This window comes from Eriocheir sinensis, chromosome 5, assembly GCF_024679095.1.
Source record: "Eriocheir sinensis breed Jianghai 21 chromosome 5, ASM2467909v1, whole genome shotgun sequence".
NCBI lineage: Eukaryota > Metazoa > Arthropoda > Malacostraca > Decapoda > Varunidae > Eriocheir > Eriocheir sinensis.
In genome coordinates, this window is record NC_066513.1 from 10579199 (window position 1) to 10593214 (window position 14016).

The 14016-nt window shown below is 41.8% G+C and overlaps 1 long non-coding RNA gene across 1 annotated transcript; it reads left to right on the forward strand.

Moving 5' to 3' along the window:
• Window positions 1-2013: 2013 nt before the first annotated feature.
• Window positions 2014-12656, forward strand: LOC126984253 (uncharacterized). Its single transcript, XR_007736517.1, has 2 exons — window positions 2014-2209; window positions 12375-12656. It is a non-coding gene; the product is annotated as an uncharacterized LOC126984253 (long non-coding RNA).
• The last annotated feature ends 1360 nt before the right edge of the window (window positions 12657-14016 follow it).

Here is a 14016-nt window from a genome sequence, read left to right on the forward strand (position 1 = left end):
ATAACCTTATTTTTTTATAATTAATACATTTATATAACAGATGGCTGCTTTCCCAAGATATCCTATGATTTGTATTTTCCATATGTTTAAAAATAGCAGTACGATCGTTACCTATTCTAACAGCATACTTGTGTTCTTTAATGCGTGTGTTGAGATCTCTACCTGTTTCGCCTATATAAACTAGTTGACAATCTTCACAAGGGATTTTATAAACACCAGCTGCAGATGTTTGTAAAGATTGGCAACTAACGTATATATAAATGTGTTTAATATAAAATAAATAAAAAACGTAAGGTTATTGAGGCAATGTGTATAAAGAAACAGCAATTTTAATTTGTGTGACCGTAATTTCAAGCTCGATCCGGTAATGAGGTCACTGGTGAAGAAGTCTCTTCCCGCCCCCTTAATCCCCCCATCTGCCAGTCATAGCGTTGGGGTGGGGTGTCGACCTTACTTGCCTCTATTTGACCTGACGGCTTAGGGTCCGCCCACCCCTCCTTGTCCTGTCCCTCCCATATTTACCCATTCCTTTTTGTAAAGAAGATGAATTTGTCAATCACTATACCTACTTCTACTCTTCCCGCCCCCTTAACCCCCCATCTGTCAGTCGCAGCGTTGGGGCGGGGTGGTGACCCTACTTCCTTCTATTTGACCTGAAGGGTCCACCCACCCCTCCCTGTCTTACCCCTCCCATATTTACCAGTTCCGTTTTGTATATAAAAAGAATTGTGAACCACTATACCTACTTCTACTCTTCATTCACACCACTGAAGATGGTGGCAGTGTCCACCGAAACTGTTTGATAAAAATATACCTCTATCGTCTGCCAGTGTGAGTTTTATTTTCATCAAGAAGATCACATCAGTGTGATTAGCTCATTCTACGAGGGAATGAGTTGTTTAAGGGAACGTGTGTGGGTAGGGGGAGGGAGGGGGGTATTCTACTCCCCACTTAATTAAGACGGTGAGAGAAAGTGAGTGAATGGTGCATTGAATGAACGTGGGAATGTCTTTGTTTCCTCATTTTTTCCCTCTGTCTTCATTGTAGAGGCATAGTGTGATGTCTTTTTCTCCTTTCTTTTATCCTTCGCCTTCCTCCCATATCGAACACACACACACACACACAAACACACAAACACACAAAAGGTACAATACATATGTATGAAAGAGTCAAGCTATCGTTCTTTCTTCCTTACAAAGTTCGACACGTCTACTCTCTCAGGTGTCGCGGCCGCAGGTTTGGGCGGTTCGCGGGCGTGTCGGTGCCGTGGAGGTGGAGACGGCGGATACCCATCCCATCAGGACGCTCGCAGGTCTGGCCACCTCGCTGTTGCAGGACGCCACGCCGGACCAGCGCGCTAGCCACCTACAGACGCTCGCCACCACGGTTGGCTCCTCTTGTTATCTAGTTATTCTTCAACTTGTCTGGTCTTATATTGATATACGTATCGTCACCTCAGTTCGCCTGTTTAAAAAGACTCTTGTAGAAGTTGCTGAGCTTTTCATGGATTGTTTTTTGATCCTAGTGATAGTTTCACAGGACCTCTGCATCCTGAATTGGAAAATCACCCATGAAAACCCGGTTTATTTTTCTGTTCCCCTAGGCTTAGAAAATGGTCGTAATGGTAGCCTGATACGTTTAATTAAGAATATGGACCTTACACACACACACACACACACACACACACACACACAACATTAACAAACACAAATCTTTGGAATCACCATACAATCTCTCTCTCTCTCTCTCTCTCTCTCTCTCTCTCCTCACCGCATCCCTCCCCTCCCCTCAGGTCGTGAATCTTTCTTTCTTTCTTTCTACCTTTCATTATTTTTCTCCTTCACTCCCTCTTTCCCATTCCCTCATTCATTTCCTCTCCCTCTCTCTCTCTCTCTCTCATATATAACTCCACCCCTCCCCTCACCTCAGGCCAAGAATCTTCCTCGCTTTCCATCGCTCCCTCACTCCCACTCACTATCAGTTTCCTCCTCTCCCCTCCCGTCAGGTCGTGAACCACCAAGCGGGTCGCGCGGTTCTCGGGGCGGCAGCGGGCGGAGGCGGGGCTGGGTGGGGAAGCAAGCGCGTGGCGGCTGACCTACAGAAGCTGGCAGGTCGCGGGCTGAACCTCCTCGCTCGCGGGACCACCGACGGGCGGCTGCGAGGGTTGCGGCGGCGGCTACACGGTCTGATCCTGGCTTATCTGCAAGAGGTATGTGGGATGGGAGGGGAGGGGCTTGGGGGAGTGTGGTGGGGGTCCAGGGTTGCGTGTGTGTGTGTGTGTGTGTGTGTGTGTGTGTGTGATAGAAAAATAGAGAGAGAGAGAGAGAGAGAGAGAGAGAGAGAGAGAGAGAGAGAGAGAGAGAAGTAACAAAGGAACACAAAGGAAGAAGACACACACACACACACACACACACACACACACACACACACACACACACACAGAGAGAGAGAGAGAGAGAGAGAGAGAGAGAGAGAGAGAGAGAGAGAGAGAGAGAGAGAGATTTACATAGATTTACAAAGAAAATCAGACCACTCAGATCCCATTGTCCAGACTAGGTGGTCTGTCTTTAAACCTAAGTGATTCTACATTAAACAGATGGCTCCATAACGTTGCATTTCAACTCTTATTAATATTAAGTTGTAGGAAGTGACGGGTGAGCTTGTTTTTAAAGAAGTCAGTCGTGTTACACTGGACCACTGAAGGTGGGAGCTTATTCCATTCTCGCACTACAACGTTGGTGAAGAAAAATTTGGTGCAGTCTGAATTTACTTGTCTACATTTGAGTTTTACGCCATTGTTCCTCATACGCAAAGTGTCATCGATCATTAACAATGTTGATCTGTCTACATTCGTGAAACCATTAAGTATTTTAAAACATTCGATCAGTTTTCCTCGGAGGCGACGTTTCTCAAGAGAGAACATGTTAAGGGTGGATAGCCTTTCTTCGTAGGATTTGTTGCGCAAGGAAGGGATCATTTTTGTTGCCCGACGCTAAACATCTTCTAATTTAGCAATGTCCTTTGCATGGTGGGGAGACCAAAACTGTACCGCATATTCCAAGTGGGGTCTGACTAAACTATTGGAGAGAGAGAGAGAGAGAGAGAGAGAGAGAGAGAGAGAGAGAGAGAGAGAGAGAGAGAAGTAACACAGAAACACAAAGGAAAAACAAATAACAGACCGGATGATCCTTACGAGGCTGTTTGTGGCAAGCTACACCAACTATCTAATCAAATGTGGAAGATGAAGGGCAGCAAAGATGAAGGGTACTCCCCACCCCCCCATCCCTCCAGCCAAAGCTGGCAGGAAAAGATAAAGAACCATGCAGCATGGAAAAACTGCATGGAAATTATGTAGGAAAGAGGAAAGAACTACCGTTACTGCTACCAATAACCGGGAATAAAAACGGACAAGGACACCAGTATTCGAAAGAACTTAACGTTATTACGACAATGAGTAATATCTTAGTTGCTGGTTGGATTCAAAATACTTATCTAATCTATTCTTGAAGGCCGTAACTGTTGTACTGTCAGCGATAGCACAGGGTAGAGAATTCCAAACATTAACGACTCGATTGAAGAAGTGTTCGTCTTCGTGTGATGATAATCTTTTACCACTTATCTTGAAATTGTTATTTCTTCTTGTTTTATTTGATCAATCAATTGTAAAGTAATCTTCCGCATTAATATTAACGAATCCTTTGAACATTTTAAAACACTACTATTAGATCGCCTCGCGTTCTTCGTTTTGATAGGTTGAATAAATTTACTTCCCTAAGCCTTTGTTCATAAGATAAATTTCTCAATCTAGGAATCAATTTTGCTATTCTCCGTTGAACCCGTTCTAACTTTTCTACGTCTTTTCTGTAATAGGGAGACCAAAGCTATAAACAGTACTCTAGATGGTGTCGAACCAGCGAATTATACAGTTTCAGTATGACTTTTTTCCGATTTATTATTAAAGGCTCGTCCGATGAAGCCAGCCAATTTGTTTGCGGTTTTAACTACCTACTGGGCTTTAAATTGCTTGATATAGTGATTCCAAGATCCTTTTCTTTACTTACCGTAGAAAGTTGTTGGCCATTCATTACGTACTGAACGCAATTGTTATTTTTCCGATGTGTAATACTTTACATTTGTCAACGTTAAATTTCATTTGCCATTGATTGGTCTAACGTGCAAGTCGATCTAGATCTGATTGTAATGTTTCTTCGTCCAGTGTCGTAGTTACCTACTAGCGGTTTTTGTGTCATCCGCAAATTTTGATATTTTACAAGTAAACCCTCATCGATATAATTAAATTAAGAAGAGTAAGGGACCAAACACTGATTCTTGAGGTACGCCGCTTCTGACATCGAGCCAGTTAATGAAACACCGTTTAGAACTGCTTTATGTTTCCGCTCAGAGAGCCAGTCCACAAGCCAATTGTGAATGTTACCCGAGATACAATGCGCTAATAGTTTACCTAGCAACCGTTTGTGGGGGACCTTATCAAATGCCTTTTGAAAATTTAGATATATGATATCTACTGACCTGCTTTCATCGAACATCTCAAAAATATAATGAAAAAAATCAAGTAAGTTAGTGAAACACGAATGTTTACTACGGAAACCATGTTGCGAATTATTTATTTTATTATTTTCTTCGAAGAATTTCCCCATATGATAGTCTCCATTAACTTACAAACAATCGATGTCAAGCTAATTGGTCCATAGTTTCCTGGATGAGACTTGTTCCCCTTTATGAAAATTGGTGTGACATTTGCTAATTTCCAGTCCGACGGAACTTTTCCAGCTGTTAAGATTTACTGAATAAGATAGGAAGCAGTTTACAAATTTGATGTTTGATTTCTTTTAAAATTCTTGGGGTAATTTTTTTCTGGACCAGAAGCTTTGTTTACTTTAATCTTTTCAATTGTGCGTAAAATGTCACTTTCTACGATGATCACACCATTTAAAATCTTTTTGGTCCTTCTAACCTCCGGCGGTTGAGGTGATAAACAATCTTCGTCGGTATATACGGATGCGCGGATGCGAAAAAGTTATTTAGGATTGTAGCCATTTCATTTTCATCGTCCGTGTGGTTACCATTTTCATTGGCAAGCGGTCCGATACTACAAGTGAGTGACTGTTTATTACTTACATAGCTAAGAAATTCTTTAGAATTATATTTACTTGTATCCGCTATAATTTATGTTCTTCAAGATTTTTCATGCTTCGTTTTAATAAGTTCTTGGTTTCGCGGCGAATTCTGTCCAACTCTAGTTTGTCAGCCTCACTCTGGGTTGATATGTATCTACTGTATACCCGTTTTTTAAGAGAGAGGCTATTTTTTATTTCGTTAATCCACCATTTGGGTTTCTTCTTAATAGTTAAACGTCTGTTACGATAGTGTATGCATATGCTTATGGCACTGTTCAATATTGCTGTGAAGGCCTCCCACGATTTATCAATATCTGTTTCCGTCAAAATTACAGTCCAGTCAGAATGATTTAAAACTGATCGGAGTCTTACGAAATTCGCTCTCTGATAATCTGGCACCTTTTCTTTACTAGCATATACTTTACTTTCATTCATCTTGATGCTGAAGGTGATTATTCGGTGATCGCTAGAACTAAAAACTGGACTAGCATTTACTTCGTTACCTAGATCAGCGGTTGTTGAAAAGATAAGGTCAAGTATATTATTTTCTCGAGTCGGTTCTTGAACGTGTTGATGTAAATCACTTTCTAATAAATTTGTGTACAGGTCGAGCCCTGTATGAGGGTTCAACGGTTCTCCCCATCTTTTTACTGACAAATTAAAGTCCCCCACAATTACTGCCTCGCAACTGCTACTTGTTTCTAATATTAATTCACTTAACCCTACAAGCTCCGAGGGTGGCCACATCTGGCTACCCCTCAGGCACTTCTATCAAAACGATACATTTTTTTATTTATTATCAAGTGTAAAAGAAAAACAGTCCAATAGATAAACGCAGAAAATACCCTAGATTAACATGTGATATCAATAAGAACCGTACGAATCCTCGTTATTTTGCTACACACGAATATTTCGAGAAACCGACGCCAATCATTTTGAAACACAGTCGATACATTATGGAAAGCGTTCAAACGGCTGGCGACTGTTAGATGTACAATAACCTATACAATACGACGATACTATTACTGTTACAAGTATATATATCTGTGTTGTATACTGCATGTTTTGCATTTTTTGTTAATACAGCTTTACCTGATACACTAAACAGACCAACAAACAAACTGGCTGTGGTAACCATAATGAAGGAAGCCTGTAGGCTATATCCGTCGTTAGTAGTGTGCATTCTAGGTGCGTTCTAGCAAGGCCCTCTAGATGGCATTAGTTCTAGCGTGTGTTGTCAGCGGGCGGCCGTTCGACACAAGCTTGTGATTGATTGATTGATGAGTTTATTGTTGCAAGTAAACAACAATAGAGAAGGGAGGAACATGCCATCCCAACCCTAGTAATACATGGGAAGGTGCGTTCGTGTGTGCGTGTCGGCGTGTGTCAACGGGCTCGAGTCTCTAGGGCCAGCGGCGGCGGCGGCTACATATGCTCGTTTTGAATGATGATATTTTGGCATTACCATGAGGTGATAACTGTGTCTCGTACATTATAACATTTGTTTATTTCTTCAGGCCTCCAGCCCGTCCCCACACTACGCCCTACTGACTTTTTCCCCTTCTCTTTGAACATTCTAATTGCCTCTGTTTTACCATCGAGGATAAAGAAATACTGGAAAAGAAGTAAGAACAGTTCAAGTGACGGAGAGGGGCGAAGAAAAGAAAGAATAGACGAAGTACTGGCCATTCTTCTTTCCCCTCGCTTCCTCAAACCTTCTAAATGACTGTCTCTTTGTTGTCGAGAAAGTAGCCCAACAGTGAAAACAATGAAAACTAAGTAGCTGCTCTACGGTTTCAGAGCTGGTTATCTTTCCGTTTTTTTTCTCCCCATAATGGAAAAGAGAAATGAAGATATATGATTAGTTAACTAGACAAATTATTGGTACGATTTTGATGGGGTGATTTTTTTTTTCTTGAATGTCAAAACGAGGATATAGAAATGGAAATGCAAGTTGACTGATTGATTGTGTCTTATTCTCCGTCTTTCCTGCCCTGGTTATTTAGGTATTTATTTATTATCACGATGTAACGAATCGTTCTTCTAAGGGTATTTGCAATGTCTGTAGTGTAATATTTATGATTCTTATCTCCGTATAAAAGCTCTCGCTGTCCTCGCCGCGCCGCGCCGCCCCAGCAATGGATAAAATTGTTTCCGGTCAACCTATTTCCACCCCCTTGACGTATCAGAAACTTACTAATAAATAAAAAAAAGGTAATTCAAAGGCTCTCTACCATGGATGTGTCCGTGTGTGTCTTACTCAAGTGGCAGAAATTCTCTCTCTCTCTCTCTCTCTCTCTCTCTCTCTCTCTCTCTCTCTCTCTCTCTCTCTCTCTCTCTCTCTCTCTCTCTCTCTCAGACACACTTGTACGTATCTCTCATCATCATCGCTGTCTATTTTGTGCTGATTTTTCCTGAATAATAAAATCAACAGGGAGGTAGCTACATACATGATGCGTGTGTACGACATTTGTTTGCCGAATGGAGATGTATCCATTCTTCCTCCAAGCCTGTGACGAGCGACAGAGGGAGGGAGGGAGGGGGAGAGAGAGAGAGTTACCTCCGTTTTTTTTATACTCTTTTTCTTTTTACTTTCCAGTAGCTTCTTTCCACTCATTATTCATTATTGTTTTACACTATTGATTCGGTACCAGTACTTAGTGCTCATGAGCGTTATCATTGTTCGGATAAATGAGTACGATGCTAGAAGCGCGAAACTTTGAAAACGTCGGAGCTTATAGATTTAACGCGTGGTCAATATCAAGAGTCTGCCCTGGCGGTCTATAAATTAGCCCAACTACTATTTTACAAGACATATTTTTAATTTCAATGAAGACCGTGTCCACATCGGTTTTAATATCTGTTTTCACGGATACTGGATGGAGAGAGCTGTGGATATATAAGATAACACCTCCACCCTGTCTGTTCTCTCTTTCGTGACTAAAATTCGTATAACCCGTTAATCTATATTCCGCAATGAAATCTTTATTCGAAGTGTCTATCCAAGATTCTGTGACTCCGATGATGTGATAATGATTTGTAGCTGCGGGTGCTTCTGTCTTCAAATATGTTACGTAGGCTACGAGCGTTTATATAGGAAGATTTAATATGATTCGAGTCGGGGGTTGCGCGGGTTGAGTGCTCCCTCACGGCGGAGGGGCTGGTGTTCTCACCTTGTCCTGTGAGGCAGGCTGGGAGTTTGCCTGTGAGGCAGACTGGTGGTTAGCCTGTAAGATAGGCTGGAAGTTAACCTATGAGGCAGGTAACGCGTCCTCCCGTGAAGAAAGAGGGTCGTTTAGACAGGGCACAGTCTCGGTGGAGGGCCTCTCCACCATCGATGGTGGAGTCACTTCCACATTGTTAGCAACAAATTCCAGAAGAGCTTCAAACCTTTTTTCAAGATCATGGTGTTTGTTTCGGGAGGAGAGGTGTCCTGATATCCTCCTCTTGAAAGAGTTCAAGTCGTAGGCAGGAGGAAATATAGATGAAGGAAGATTGTTTCAGAGTTTACCAACTTTTTGGAACGGGGGGAGGAGAACGAAGAGAAAGGAAATAGTAGAAGTAGCAGTATAAGTAATAGTAGTAGTAGTAGTAATAGTAGTAATCGTAGTAGTAGTAGTAGTAGTAGTAGTAGTAGTAGTAGTTGTAGTAGTAGTAGTAACAGTAGTAGTAGTAGTAGTAGTAGTAGTAGCAGTAGTAGTAGTAATAGTAGAGGTAGTGGTAGAAGTAGTAGTAGTAACAGTAACAGTAGTAGTTAGTAGTAGTAGTAGTAGTAGTAGTAGTAGTAGTAGCTGTGGTAGAAGTAGCAATAGAGAAAGAAGGAGAAGGAAAAGGAGGTGGAAAAGAAAGAGAGCTAACTAGAGGGAGAAGAAAGTTTTAATAATAAGAGAGAAGATCATGTAGACGGAGGAGAAAGAAAAGGAAATTTAAGTAGTAGGAAGCGGAGAAAAGTTGTAGAAGAAAATAAAAGAGGAAGAAGAAAAGAAAGAAGAAAAAGAAGAAGAAGAAGAAGAAGAAGAAGAAGAAGAAGAAGGAAAAGAAGAAGAAGAAGAAGAAGAAGAAGAAGAAGAAGAAGAAGGAGGAGGAGGAGGAGGAGGAGAAGAAGGTAGAAGAAGAACAGGAAGAGGAGGAGGAGGAGGAGGAGGAGGAGAGGAGGAAAACATAGAAACATGTAAAGACAGGCACGATTGCTTTTAGTTCTTGAGTTGGTTTGTAACAAAAAAAATCTTGGAGTTGCTAAAGTTCTTAAATACTTGAAGACCTGAATCTTATCCCATCGTAAGCGCCTCTTTTCCAGCGAGGAGAGGTTGAGTCGCCTGAGTCGTTCTTCATACGGCAGGGCTCTCAAAGGTGGAATTATCTTCGTAGCGCGTCGCTGAATTATCTCTAAAAATTCAATGTCATTTCTATAATTTGGGAACCAGAACTGTACCTCATACTCGAGGTAATGTCTTACTAATGAGATATATATATGGAAAACATTACTCTCAGCGTCTTACACTCGAAGCTTTTCGCCATACACCCGAGCATGGTGTTGGCTTTGTTACATATTTTATTTTTTACAAAGGTCTATGTATTTTAGGTCACTGCTGGTTGTGAATCCAAGATCCGACTCCACCAGCACGACCGGTAGAAGCTTCCCTCGCATGTTGTATGTATGGTTACTATTTCTGGAACCAAAGTGCATAATTTTGCATTTATCAACTTTGGATGACATTTGCCATTTTTCGGACCACTTGATGATCTGGTCGAAGTCCTTCTGGATGACTTCGCAATCGGCCGTCGTGAAGGCCCTTCCATCCATTTTGGTGTCGTCAGCAGACTTTGATAAGGTAGATTTCAGTCTCGTTTCCAAGTCAATGATATACAAGAATAAAAGAATGGGTTCCAGCACTGACCCTTGGGGTACTCCACTAGTAACTGGTAGCAACTCAAAAGCCTGTCTGTTAAGTAATACTCGTTGTTTTCTGTTGGTAAGCCAATCTCTGATCCACGTAGTCAGGTTGCTTCCTATACCCGCTGACCTTATTTTTTTTAAGGAGTCTCGTATGGTACCTTGTCAAAGGCTTTCTGAAAGTCCAGGTATATGACATCTCTTGGAATGTGATTATCCTAGTTTTCATATATACATTGGAAGAAGTCCAACAGATTCGTTAACTCGTAAGCTGCGGGACCGTTTCAATAAAAAGTCCTTCAGTGCGGCTTATATTAGCCTCAAAACGAACATTTCAAATCGGTACTTTACTCATAGCAACGGATTTGTTTCATGACTGTGTAGACGACAATTATTATTTTTTCAATAAAACCGTGAATGTGATCGGTTATATTAGTCATAAGATAAAGATGATAGCTAGACATGACAAGTATCTCTACTCGGCGTTGGCTGCAAATACCGGGCTCGTTTAAGCCTATTATGTCTAGCGGCAATTAAGGGATTAGACAAGCAGTTAAATCTTCTTGGATGTAGCCGCCCTGCCATTTGTTCTGGGATTCTTTGAAGGGGTGTAGTTGAATGTTTGTTTATCTATTTGTGTGTGTGTGTGTGTGTCTGAAGGGACTCTCTCTCTCTCTCTCTCTCTCTCTCTCTCTCTCTCTCTCTCTCTCTCTCTCTCTCTCTCTCTCTCTCGTTTTTATTGCACACACACACACAATGCTGTCCTTTCTCCACCATTTCCTCACCTCCCTCCTTCCCTCCCTTCCTTCCTTCCGCCTCTAAAGGGATTTAAGATTCCCATTCCTTCACTATAGTCCCGCCCTCACGTCCCATTATCCATTACCCCTTTGTTGTTTCTTACATCTTCTTACTTTCATATTCCAATCCCTAACTTTAATTTTCTCTCTCTCTCTCTCTCTCTCTCTCTCTCTCTCTCTCTCTCTCTCTCTCTCTCTCTCTCTCTCTCTCTCTCTCTCTCACAAAATAAGTAACAACGTAAAGGTGTTTAAGATCATTTGAAAAGAAGAGAGAGAGAGAGGTGGCTTAGAAAAAGGATTAGGGGGATTCGAAGAGAAAGAGGGGGAGGAGGAGAGGGAGTTGGTGGCCTGACTGACCTGCTGTCTCACCTGCCCTCGGCATAGGTCAGGTTAAGTTGCCTAGTGTCTCCTTAATAATAACTTCGTCAAAAAATTCCTAAAACACGTCCGCCGATTTGGGGTGGCTAGCACCTGACCACTATTCGCCCTTTAGGGCGGGGTAGCATCCCACGGGTTATGCAAGAACGCTTATTTCGGAAACCATGCTGAGTGCTATAATATTTTTTTTCTTCTAGAAAACTGACAAGTTCGATTCTAATAATCTCGATGATTTTGCCTGCCACTGAACTGCCACCGAACTTATAAGCCTGCAGTTAAGGCAAAGTTTTTATCTCATTTTTCTGTAAATCGGTATTACGTTCGCCATTTTCCAGTCTTCGGGGACTTAGTTCAGTTATAGTGACCGGTTTAATATGCTTGTGAGACGCTTTAGTATTTGTTGTTTGAGTATTTTTGACAGCCGTGGGGACAAGTTGTCAGGTCTTGTTGACTTATTCGTGTCGAGCTTGTCCAAATATTTTTTCACATCTTGGTCGGATATTGTGGCAACTTCCAGGGGGGTGATCCCCCTAGGAGGAATGGGTTGCTCGGGTTTATTTTCTATGTCCTAGATCGTGAATACGGATGCAAAATTACTATTGAGGATTCTGGCCACGTGTTAACTGTCCTGGGTTAATGATCCATTCTCGTCTGTCAGTGGGTCAATGTTGGTTTTAACTTTCTTTTTTGTTCTGATGTACGTGAAAACGTTTTTTGGATTGGTCTTGACTTTGCGCGCTATTTGTTTTTCGTAGCTACGTTTACTAGTCCGAATGAGGGTTCGACAGGCTGTGAGGCTATTTTGTTATTGTACACGGGCTTCGGGCGTGTCATTTCCTTTCATCAAAGTTTATTTTCTTTTTTGTTTTAGATTTATTGGCCTTTGATCTCCGTGGTCATCCAAGGTGGATTCACGGCAACGTTCACTCGCCTGGATTTCATTGGAACTGCCGTCCTCTCTACATCCAAGAGCTTGTCCCAGAAGATGATTTACGTGTCATTGATTGTACTGACATTGAGGTTGACGTTGACAGGAAGAGGAGGAGGAGGAGAAGAAGGAGGAGGAGGAGGAGGAGGAGGTCTTGCTAAAATACCCCAACTTTTCCTTTAACACATCCCTAAACCTCAAAACTCGTCTGTTTCCTTACTCTTCTTGTTCATTTCCAGATCCAAAGCCGAGTCCCTTCCATTGTGGCGCCAAGGACAGTGCGGGCAGCGGGGGCCAGGCCGGTGCTCCAGCCTCCACCTCGCCTGACCTGACCCTCCATCCAGCCCTCGCCAAAACCTTCCCATAGCGTAATATCCTTTTCCTATTAACCCTTGCCAAAATCTTCCCATAGCGTTAATATAGTGTCCTTTTCCAACCAGCCCTTGCCATAACCTTCCGATAGCATTAGTATAATGTGCCTCTCCTACCAGCGTTTGTCAATAAAAATACTCTCTCTTTGCTATCCCGCATTGTTCCTTTACCTATAGCCTGTTTATAGGGGCAAAAACTCGTATTCTTTAACGTCTCGGTCCCTCAATTCGCTTGTTTGAAAAGCCTCTAGTAGAAGTTGCTAGGATTCTCATGGACTGTCTTGTAATCCTAGTGATGATTTTACATGACTTCTATATCTTAAATGGGAAAGTCACTCATGAAAACTGGTTTTGGGCCGCTTTCACAGTCGTCTGGCATGCACCTTAATCAACGGCCCAACCGTACTGATAACAGGCATTACCATCGCCTCGATCCGCTTTCGCAGTCGTTGTTTCCGTGGTATCGGCAACCCCCAACGTGGTGACGATCATGACAAGATGAAGGAGCGTGACTCAGCAGTGTTGGTATGCCGGAGTGGGGGGACCTGTCAGCATTACATCTGCTAAGCGGTTAAATGTGAAAAATAAACGTACAAAGAGTAAATGTGAAGAAAAAAATTATAGAATAACTGTGAAGAAAAAATATGGAATTTTTCGTGACCACTCCTCCGCAGCTTACCAAAGACTCAAGTGGAGGAGAAGCGGCAACGCCTGTACCTTCGCCTCCTCCCCAAGGACGAATGACTGACAGGTGTCATCTATAAATAGCTTCTCTCTCTCTCTCTCTCTCTCTCTCTCTCTCTCTCTCTCTCTCTCTCATACAATAATTCTCGTTATATTCGTTTGGAATTATCTGGATTAATAAAGAGGAATTCGGTAAGTGAGAGCCTGCTTTGCTTCTTGTATCAATACGAATGACATATTTTAACTAGTGTGTGTGTGTGTGTGTGTGTGTGTGTGAGACTTATATTTTAACGTGTGTGTGTGTGTGTGTGTGTGTGTGTGTGTGTGTGTATAGACGCAGAAGTAGACAGAGGCAGGGAAGGGATTAACGGATGGACATGGAAGAGGAAGGAAGGAGACTGGGGACAAGAGAAAAAGAAATGAAAGTGATGATAAGCAAGGGATGGTGATCATTTTAAATCAAAAAGGGGGGTTGTAAAATCGCGAATCCCATGTTAAATTGGTTAAGTTCTCATTATAACTCCTCCCTTATTTATGGACCAAGTTCTTTCAATTAAAAAGCATTTCAATCAGGAACGATAGGAGAAAAACTCTTGCTATCGTTTGTTTTTTATACAATAGTAAAAACGATTTCTTAAAATTCGTTGAAAGAAAGAAAAAAAAGGACAAATATTCAAGAAGAAAATCAAAATCAACGTCAAACAATAGTTTCTATAGCAGACCTAATTCCTTATTAATACTTTTATAATCTGCAGTAGGAAATATGTGTGTAAGAAGTAGTGCAAAAGAGGAGATAATTTTTAAAGTGCAAAAAACATTGTTTTGA